This window comes from Myxocyprinus asiaticus, chromosome 35 (assembly GCF_019703515.2).
Source record: "Myxocyprinus asiaticus isolate MX2 ecotype Aquarium Trade chromosome 35, UBuf_Myxa_2, whole genome shotgun sequence".
In the NCBI taxonomy this organism is placed as follows: Eukaryota; Metazoa; Chordata; class Actinopteri; order Cypriniformes; family Catostomidae; genus Myxocyprinus; species Myxocyprinus asiaticus.
In genome coordinates this window covers 18,879,091-18,890,615 of record NC_059378.1, presented here as the reverse complement: position 1 = coordinate 18,890,615, position 11,525 = coordinate 18,879,091, and the positions used below count along the sequence as shown (strand labels likewise).

General features: G+C 38.1%; 1 pseudogene; it reads right to left on the bottom strand.

Annotated features, from left to right (window-relative positions):
- Nucleotides 1-10,315: 10,315 nt before the first annotated feature.
- Nucleotides 10,316-11,525, bottom strand: part of LOC127425866 (WD repeat-containing protein 18-like) — a 99,504-nt pseudogene continuing 98,294 nt past the window's right edge.

Here is an 11,525-nt window from a genome sequence, read left to right as displayed (position 1 = left end):
ATATTTATTAACAACATGAGCACCAAAAGTAACAAAAGACCTGATAATATTCATTTATTAGCCCTTGGGAATTTACATTTGAAGGGTGGGTTCTTTTTTTCTTTTTTTCTAGCTTAAGTGATTCACTTTCATCGTGTTGCTTCACTAATTTTCCAGAGAACAAGGATATGTGGATTTGTGGACTACATCACATTTAGTGTTTCAAAGAAAGAATTCCACCGTACATGTGGCAGCAAATCCGCTACATCTTTTGACATTAAATAAGCAAAGTTTGTAAATAAGGACACAAGCTGGCACTGAAATGAGCACTGTGCATGATTGGGAACAGCTCTTAGTGATAAACACAAGAGCCGTCTGTTTTCTCCTCACATAGTTTTCAGCCTTCATATGCTACCTTGACAAATGAAGACTCGCACATTTCCCAGCAGCACATATGGGTCATCTCACTGCACCATTAGCAATTTAATAGAGATGCTTTCAATTATTCACATCCTTCTTGAGTGTCTAAAATTTGAGGGCTATATTTGCATAGGACTTTCAAAAAACATTTTCATGTGATGATCAGCACATAGAATCCATTCACCAACGTGAATTTAAGTATTCAGCAGTGTTGACAACAAATATTTCAAACGACAGCTGGATGGGGTATGGCAATCAACACCAATTTAAGTACTTTAAGGTTTGTGTGCTATTGCAATCAAGACTTGAACTGATCGCATACTGCTCTTTTAATTTTAGGCACGCTCCAATAATCACTGGCTCATGTAAAAAAGCCACACACACACACACAAAAACTGCAGAACAAAAGGCATGCTAAAAACAACTAGAAAACAAACAAAATTATGAGGTTTGAATAATAGATGCCTGCAGGTTGTGTTTTATTGACTGACTCGATTTTAAAGTTTTCTGGAGTAAATGTGAGTGATGCTTGCCTATGAGAAATTTGCTGCCATGATACTAGGGTGTTGTGGTTTGTTGCCAAGGCATTGCTATGTGGTTGCTGAGGTTTTCTGCACATTGCTATGTGGTTTCTGGGGCATTCCTTTCTGGCCTAGGTCAAAAAGCACACCTCTTTGCCCGTCTGTAGGACTTTTTGCCTGTTCATCCACCAGCAGTGTTGGGTTGTAACAAATTACATGTAATCTGGTAATCAGATCACTTTTTAAAACATGCATAATCAGATTACAGTTACTTTTTATAGATTGCCTGATTACTTTCCAGGCAATAACTGGTGCGTAATTTACTGATTATGGTCCTAAATTTAAAAAAGCATCCAAGCCAGACAAAATAACAAAGCAATGCAATCTTTGCCTTACAAAAATTATATCCACTGAAAAATACTCCACATCCAATCTTAAAGGAATATTCCGGGTTCAAAACAAGTTAAGCTCAATCGACAGAATTTGTGGCATAATGTTGATTACCACCAAAAATTATTTTGACTCGTCCGCCCTTTTCTTGTTATTAAAATGTTTTATTAATTCCATCCACAAAAACAGATAAACACAACATAAAATATGGAATCAGTTATATAAATTAAACCCTCCCCCCGAACATCCCCCCACCCGACACAAACACGCACTACAGTGGTCACTTATAACATACAAATAAAAATAAATAAAAGAAACTAAAAAATATATACTTTCAAAAAACAAGAGTGCACATACACAAACTAAAAATTACAAATTACAAATAAAAAAATCCCTCTCCACTGCCCCTCCCCGAGAACCCTCCAAAACATCACACATAAATCTCTGAATCTTCAACCAAAATTCTTGTATCTTAACACATCCCCAAAAAACATGGGTTGTGTCCCTGTCTTCTGATTGGCATTGCCAGCAAGTAGGTGTGTCTTTAAGACCAAGTCTATACAATCTAGAGGGTGTCCAATATAATTGGTGCAAAATCTTAAATTGCATCAGACGCACCCTTGCACCTCTAGATGTAGACTTGATGTTTTTTAGAATCCTAGCCCACACTCCCTCCTTCAATACCAAGTTTAAATCTCTCTCCCATAATCTCTTGAGAGAAGCTGAAGCTCCGTCCTCCAGACTCTGAATTAACAGGGAGTAATATACTGATACCTCATGACCTTTTTCCAAAGCAGTAATCACCACTTCTAGAGTATCTGACCATTTGGGGTGGGGGTGGTGTATACTACTCCCAAAAATAGTACAGAGCAGGTGGCGCAGATGTATGTAACTAAAGAACTGAGATCTAGGAATCCTGAAATGTTGGACCAAATTTTCAAATGATCTCAACACTCCACTCTCATATACTGTAGGTCACCGAGCATATTAACCTCCTTCGCAATCCACTCTGACCAGCAGAAAGGGGACTTATTAATACATAATTTTGGGTTTAGCCATATGCTCGAGGCAACATTTAAATAAATGTCTGAATCGAACACTCTGGACACTTTTGTCCAAAAAATGCGAGATAACGGGGTGCGACTTAACTTCTCCAGTTAGTTTAATAGAAAGGCTTTGCAATGGCAAAATTGGGGCAAGAACTTCCTGTTCAATACCAAACCAGGGAGGGGCTCTCTTAGGTGGAAGCGACCAATGAGCCAAATGTCTGAGACCGAATGCATAATAAAACATAATTTTGGGTAGGCCTAGCCCACCTTTGTCAATGGGCCTATGTAACTTATTGAAATGTAATCTGGGACTCTTACCATTCCAAATGAAGGACTTCGCTATGCTATCAAATTGCTTGAAATAAGAGAGGGGGATATCTATAGGGAGAGATTGTAGCAGGTAGTTGAATTTTGTAATACAATTCATTTGAATAACATTAACCATCCTAATCATAGATAAATGTAATGAAGCCCACCTGCCCACATCGCTCGACAACCTTTTTATTAAGGGGTCAAAATTAACTAACTAAATCATAAAAATGTTCTGGGAATAAAATGCTCAAATATTTAATGCCCTGTTTGGGCCACTGGAAAACACCCGGCTGAAAAGCCGTTACTGAGCCAAAGCTTCGGATTTAGACCAATTGACTCCTGAGAACTTAGAAAAGGAATTAATAATTCTGTGGAGGCAAGGCATAGCTCTAGTGAGGTCGGAGACAAATAATAAAATATAATCTGCATAAAGCAAAAGCTTATGCGCCATACTTCCCGCCACCACCCCTGGAAAATCATACTCCTTTCTTATTGCGGCTGCTAATGGTTCCAGGTCAAGACAGAACAATAATGGGGAAAGAGGGCAACCCTGCCGGGTGCCCCTATCCAGAGTAAAATAATCAGAAATTAATCCATTTGTTTGTACCGCCGCTACCGGGTGTCTATAAAGTAACTTAATCCATCCAATAAAAGTCTTCCCGAACCCGTATATTTCCAAAATCTTAAAAAGATAATCCCATTCTACCATATCAAATGCCTTTTCGCCATCAAGTGAGATGGCAGCTGCCGGAGTCTGATCATTTGCCACTGACCACATAATATTGATGAAACGCCTCATGTTATCAGAAGAGCTGCAGCCCCGAATAAACCCCACCTGATCTATATGTATAAGATATGTCTTAACTTTGCTTAGTCGGTTAGCCAAAATATTTGCAAAAATTTGAATGTCTAGCTGGATCAGGAAAATTGGACGTTAACTCTTACACTCGCTTGGAACTTTGTCCTTTTTAAGAATTAGACTTATCCGGGCTTGTGTCATGGTTGGTGGAAGCTTCCCATTCTTTAATGATTCCATATAAACTTCTAACAATAGTGGAGCCAGTTCTGTAGCATAAGATCTAAAACACTCCCCAGATCCATGCCTGTAGGCAAGGCCTTAATTACTTCATCAAGCTCCCCCAAAGTTATCTCAGAATCAAGAGTTTTTTTGCGCCATCGTCAGTTTAGAGAGTTCTAATGGTTCTACAAAATTTCTTATATCTTCATCGGTGGACGAAGATGAGGAACTATAAAGATCAAGATAGAAATCTTTAAAAGCATTAATATCAAAGGCTGAGGTAAATATTTTACCACCAGCAGATTTCACAGAGGGTATGGTAGAAAAAGACTCTCTCTGCTTTATATATCTAGCCAAAAGCTTCCCTGCTTTGTCCCCAACACAAAGTATGATTGTCTTGCCCTGAATAGCCAAAACTCCACCTTCAGCGACAAAATAGTATTATATCTGTATTTCAGTCAGGTCAATTGTCTGAGGCCATCAGACGACATTCGGCACTTCAGCTCTGCCTCAGCATTTTTTAATATTCCCTTCCAACTCCACGAGTTCTCTCGCTTTGGATTTTTTTATGAATGAGGCATACTGTATGATTCGACCCCTAAGAACCGCCTTAAGTGCCTCCCAAGCCACGGCCACAGAGGATACGGAGGACCAGTTGGTCTCCATATGCACATTGATTTCAGCCCTTAACATTTGCTGGAAATCAGGATTTTGCAAAAGGGATACATTAAAGCACCAACTATATGATTTTTTTCTCCATATGTGGCAACACCTCTAAACTCACCAGGGTGTGATCTGAGACTAATATGTTTCCAATTGAGCAATCTACAACAGATGAAATGAGGGACTTAGGTATCAAGAAAAAATATATTCTAGAATAAATCTTATGGACTGAAAAAAATGTATAGTCCCTCCCAGATGGGTTTAAAAGTCTCCAAATATCTGTAAGATCAAGATTTTTACATATCCTGTGAAGCGTCAATGTTGCTCTAGGGGACTTACACACTTTTGCTTCACTATGACCAAGGACTGAGTCCATCAAAAGATTAAAGTCTCCTCCCAATATTATATCATGAGGGGTGCTAACGGCTTGCAACATCCCTTCAAGATCAATAAAAAAGCCTAATTCATCAGCGTTAGGTGCGTAAATATTAGCCAAAATCAACCTTTGCCCCTGAATTTCTGCTAAAACAATAATGACTCTTCCTAATTTATCTTTAATCTGTTTGAGAGATTTGAATTGTAGAGGTTTACTTATCAGTGTAATGACTCCACTGCTCTTACTTGAGCCAGCACTAAAGAAAACATGTCCACCCCATATCTTCCCAAATTTTTCAGCTTCCTGTGGGGAACAATGTGTTTCTTGAAGAAAGACTATATCATATTTCTTACGTTTAAGAAGAGAAATAACCTTCCTTCTTTTTATGGGGTGCCCCAACCCATTCACATTCCATGTGGAGAGAGATAATCCACTCATATTAACATTTGACATTTTGACATTTTAAAAAAATAGATTGTTTGTCAAAAATAAAATTATAAAGACCACATTCCCCATTAGTGCAACAATCAAACCCCAAACTTCCCCCAGAACCAAACGTCCATCCCTCTAAACTTAAAAAGTCAATGTACGCCTGTGAGAGCCCCCGAGACAACTTTGCCATCAGATTGCTCAAGTCTGGTGCTTCTGTACAAATTTTGTGACACAGAATTACATAACAGAAAATAATATATAAAACAAACACAAAGAATGTGAAGATTCAATCACAAAACTGTATCGAAGGTGTGTTCCTCTACAAAACAAATTCCAGCCACTAGCGTAACCAGCACAAAAAACAAAAAACAAAAAAAACATTCAGTTTCCTTGGGCAGTCCAACGAATGTTCAGTGAGTCAGCTGTTCATGAGACAAGCAGATGCCCTAATCCTACAAAAAAGATACTTCACAAAAACAAACTCCAGCCAATAGGAGGCATAAACACAAGGAACACGCAGATTCATCCACAACTGTCCCAAAGGAGTGTTACTCCACAAAACAAACTCCAGCCACTAAGTGGAACCAGCACAAAAAGAAACAAAACAGGCGCCCAGTTTCCTCGGACAGTCGAGTGTATTCAATGAGACAAGCTACTTGGGGGCAATGTGGGAAACACATTATGACTTCCTCAGTCCATCGATTTTATGAAAAACATCGCTTGTTGTGGGCATGTAAATATTTTGCGGCCATCTTTAGTATATATTCTCAATTTGTACATCAGTACAGAAGCGACCCTCCGTCAATGCAAGAGTTTCTTATAGGAGTGTTATTCCACAAAACAAACTCTAGCCGCCAAGCAGAACCAACACAAAAAGAAATAAAATGGCGCCCAGCTTCCTTAGACAGTCAAGTGTATATTCAGCGAGTCAGTCCACTCTGGGGCCTCATGAGAAACACCAAATGGCCATCTCACCCCATTGACTCTATGTGAGATTTTGCTTGATGCAGGCATGTAAATATTTTGCGGCCATCCTTAGTATCTATTCTTAGTTTGGCCACGAACATCAGTGCAAAAGCAATCCTCTGTTGATGTAAGTGTTTCTTGCATTCCTTGAATCTATCACGTTTCTCTCTTGTTGAATTCGCAAAGTCTGGGAACAAGAAAATGCTTAAAAAAATATAAATAAAATAAATAAATATATAAATAAATAAAAGAAAATGCTGTGATTCTTCCAAGAAAGCTTTCCTTTGGTCCTCGGCTCGCGTAACAAGAGATCTTTATCGGATGGTCTCAGATATTTAGTCAGAATTGTTCGGGGCCTCTCTCCCTCCATGGATCTCCGAGCCGGGACTCTGTGAATTCGCTCGATTTCCAGCTTATGGCCTGTTATGTCGAGCAGACTCGGAAAGACCTCGTCTTGGAATTTCACCATATCTCTGCCTTCTTCATGCACAGGAATTCCAACAACTCGGGCGTTATTTTGCCTACTGCGGTTCTCCAAATCCTCCAATTTGTCCAAAACTCGTTCCAAATCTATCTTGGTCGCAAGCAGATTAGCAGATAATTCCCTCTCCGATGACTGCAGATAATCGATCCGTCTCTCGACGTCCCCGATTCTTGTAACCAACTCAGAGAATTTCTGTGGGCCTGGGTGAAGTTTCAGCTTGAGCATGTAAGTGTCTTTTAATATCTCCAGAGCTCGAGGATTTTGAATTCTTTGACATGTTGACTTCTAAGGACAAATATATAGCTGGGTATATCAAATCTCACCGGTTCACGACATAAAAATGATTAAAAACTAGCAAAGTGTGCAGAGCTTGCAGTTTACACGTCCGCTCCTCGCATGGCGTCGCATGACACTGTCCACCCTTTTCTTCAAAAAAAAAAAAAAAAAGGAAAAATCAAGGTTACAGTGAGGCACTTACAATGGAAGTGAATAGGGGCCAATTTTTGGAGGGATTAAAGGCAGAAATGTGAAACTTATAATTTTATAAAAGTACTTACATTAATTCTTACGTTAAAACTCGTATTATTTGAGCTGTAAAGTTGTTTAAATTGTAATTTTTACGGTCATTTTATAAAAAATTATCAAATTGGCTATAACTTTACACAGAAAGTGTTAGTAAGCAATTTTATCACACTAAAATCATGTTAGCACCATATTTTTTATGTCTTGTGGCTATACTTTTGTAACAGTGAATATTTTAACATTTACGAATTGGCCACATTCACTTCCATTGTACGTGCCCTACTGGAACGCAGATTTTTGCTTTTTTTTTTTTTTTAAGAAAAGGTATGGTAATCAATATTATGCCACAAATGTGTCGATTGAGCTTAACTTGCATTGAACCCGGAATATTTCTTTAAGACTCTTAATTTTTACATTTGTAATAGTTTTGAACAAGTGTAAGTGTTCATGATCTACAAACAAATTCATGACCAAACTATAGCTGCAAGCAGCAATGATTGAGGCCAAGCCCCACAATGCAAAGAGCTCAAGCACAACAGTCACAGCTTTTATACCAGCTGAAGCAGGAATCAAACTGGGGTTCACCCAGTCCTTTGAACTGAAGCCCAGAGCTCTAACCACTGAGCCACACAATCAACAAATCTGACTAATGTCAAAGATTAAAAACTATTTCTGAGAAAATAGTTACAGCTTAATTTTTTTATTTTTACTGAAGCAGGAATTATACAATGAAGTACAGTCTGCATTGTAGTAAGCACAATATGAAGACTCAGAGATCAACTGAAGTACAAATTTAAAAAATGCTTCTTCCTGGAGTTGAACTCACAATCTATTAACCACTGGGACATTCAGTTGACACAGGTAACAAAAGTGCCAAAAATACATTCCAAGCTGAGAGCAGCAGGTTTTATCAAATAAAATTAATGCTCAGATTTAGCAATCAATCAGCAACAAGTAATCCAAAAGTAATCACATTAGATGAACTAAAAGTGCAATTTAAAATATTACATTACTACTAATAATTTTAGTTGTGTATTTTGTAATCAGTTCTGGATTACATTTCAGAAGTATTCTACTCAGCACTGTGTGCTAGGTGAAAATCATATACAATCTCTTAGAAAAGTAATAGCACTAGTCTTTCTAGCATTCAGTACACTTTCTGCCATCTTTGGAACACTCTCGGGAGCCTATTTCCAGTCATGCCAATGCAGCTCCTATCTACTTGAATGGAGAAAGACAATTATCTCAAAACAATTGGTCAAGATGACAATCTAAGAACATTTTCCAAATCAAAAATAAAATCTGACAATACTGGTATCATAAATTGTGTTTCTTTACCTCATATTACACAAAAAATGCAATTTTCCAGGCTAGTATAGCTAATGTACATGTGCATTCTAGAGTTCATTGACAGGTGATGTCTGTATCTAAAAGGTGATCGGCTCTTTTAACTGTAAGGCGGGACTTCCTTTCTACATCCATTGACCACTGGGTACTCAGAACTCCTTGGTTGAGCATTACAATTTCTCCCATTCATTTTAATAGAAGTGGCACATCTCTGCTTCTACTCACAATTTGAGGTATCATACACTTTCACTGTCCATAGCACAAATGTGTGGGACGAGTTACGCACAGAAGTTTAATATTAAGGGTTATGGATTTCTTCCCTAACCCTAAATATGAGCATTAGTAATAATTATGCTTGCCTTAAACGTAAAATCCCACACACACTCAAAGTTCACATTCTTTTCAGGTCAGTAAAACAAAATAAGCTATTAAGAAATGTCTTCCCTCTTGATTATCATGCTTACACTGGTTCACGCAGCTGAGAGGAGAGGAATGACTCTGTCAAGGTGAGGGAATGAGTTTCCAGAGAATGATTTGAGTGTGTGAGTAAGGAATCGTTTCTCCCACTTGTGAGGAGGAACAGCTGAAGTTGAACAATCTTCAAAGGGGAAGTGCTCAGAGGTAGTTGTGCTGTGCTTCCCTTTCCCTCCTCTCCCTCTCTCTCCTAAAGATGATGACACTTAGATGGGTCTCATCTACATCACATGGTGTAAATCAGTGTTTCCCAACTTTTTTTGTCTAATGTATTCCAACAGCCCCTTCAGTAAGGCTCAAGTACCCCATCATCAACACCAAACTATGTGTTCCTATTAACTCATACTAAGTATAATTTAGCATATTAAATCAAATAAAAAAATCACTAATATTATTAGAAAATAAAAAATAAAAAGATCTTGCAGGTGAAAAACTCACCAAGAAGCATAAACATTTTGCTATGAGGGTCATCCACTAGGGATGGACAATACCACTTCTTTTTGATACCAATCAATGCCAATACACATAAGTCGTTTATATATATATATATATATATATATATATATATATATATATATATATATATATATATATATAATTCTTAGGATAAAATGGGCCATTTTAAATGTAATTTTAAAAGGTCACAGCCTATTTGTTTTATTTGTAGGCCTAAATGGAAAATTATTAAGACTTGAGTTTTTCATTTATTAACAATTACAGAACATTATCAATGTAATAACTTTTAAATAACCATGTAACAAACAAAACCTATTATCATAAATGTCCCATTTTGATGTGTTATTTGGTGTGAATTAACTCCAGATCAGAAGTAACGTTACTTTAGGATCAACCTGCCCATCCCTATCATGCACACAAGTTCATTAATAATACAATTTAAACACATTTTCTTTCCTTAAAGAGGAACTGATAAAATCAAAAAGTACCCCAGAACCTACTTGGGAACCTACAGTAGTTGGGAATCACTGGTCTAAATTAGTGAACTAGATAAAAATCAAGCATTCCCTACATTCATACCAGCTTGCCGATGGAATGCTAATGACTTTTTCTTCACTCTATTCTTTTATTTATTTATTTATATAGGTATTAAAGGCTAGAATGTTTTTGCTTTAAGATTCTGTGGATGTTTCCTGAATTTAAATCCTGGGAGACGACTATGATGGTCAAAGGGAGGGCAGCTTTACTCTTCTTTAACAATTCAATTGAATTGAATTGCGAGTGGGATTCCCAATGGTGTGGCCAGGCTTTGGCCCATCGTGACCATGCCCCCCTAGCTCCGCCACTGCTTTTAAAGAGCCTGGATGTTTGTTCAAAGGTCACACAGATGAGAGGTTCTGTTTTTTATTCTTTTTTTATTGAGTGTACAGGTCAAAAACAGCAAGTACTTCAAGTTCAGACTCATTTTATAGGCCTACATTTAATACAAAAAGTAAATGTCACAACATAAAAATACCACTAAATATACCTCTGGATTCATGTTGAGTTTGTGATGAGATTGAAAAAATTGCCTTTAGGTCACAAAGGACCAGGTATAAACCTTTGAGGTTCTGGTGCGCTTTCAGTCCAGTTCAAAGATTTTCATTGCTTTATGCATTATTCTCTTCTGTCTTTCTCATACTGACAGTTCTTCTTAGAGAGACCCTCGGGAGCTGAGAGTTCTTCTAGTTGGGTTTGGTCAGAAGCTGAGTGGAGAACTCATACAGGTCTTTATTGATCTTCTTCAATGTCCTCTTCCCTTCCTCCAGCTCAGACACTCGCACCTTAGTGTTATCCCCATCACCAAACACACTCTAAATAGAACAGAGAGAAAGAGAGAGGAAGAGAGTAATCTTAACAGTTTTTTTTCCTAAACTTCTGTCACATTATTTGACAGATATAGTAGAGAATGACAAGAAATTATTAGGTAGGGAGTGGGGGAATGGGATTGGGACACACTGCAGGGAGGACTTGAACCCGTTTTGGCTGCATGAACACTAAAACTTAATGTAACTTGAACATGTGTGCCAACCCCTGTACCACGGCTGCAACGTGAGCTTGTTATAATACCAGTTATCTTGGAAACTTGTGGATTTAAGGGGAGTCATTTATAGTACCAAGAATACAGGTAGCTAATTAAGGTTCAAACTACACTTTAAAGGCATACATTTTTTTTTTTTGGACTCTAAGATGGTGCCACAGATGGCAGCCACAGTGTGGAGCGCTCCAACTGTTTTGTTGTTTTTGTGTGTTGGTCCTGTGTTTAGCAATCTTTTTCCAATCAGTTTTACCAGGGCCGAACTGCTGAACATTCAGCAGCACATACCATACAATCATTTCCTGGTTTTTGACTATTTGGATGCTTTGCTGGACATTTTAGTCAGAGGCGCAGCTGTGCGGCTTTCGAACAGCACTGCAGAGTATTCATCTAGCGAATCTCTGCTCTCTTCCTAACAAAACGGACAAACTACATCTCCTCACCCACACAAACAAGGACTTTTTAACCTCTGCTGCCTTGTGCTTCTCAGAAACCTGGCTGAGTGAAGCCATTCTGGACAGCCCGTTCAATCTGCCGAGC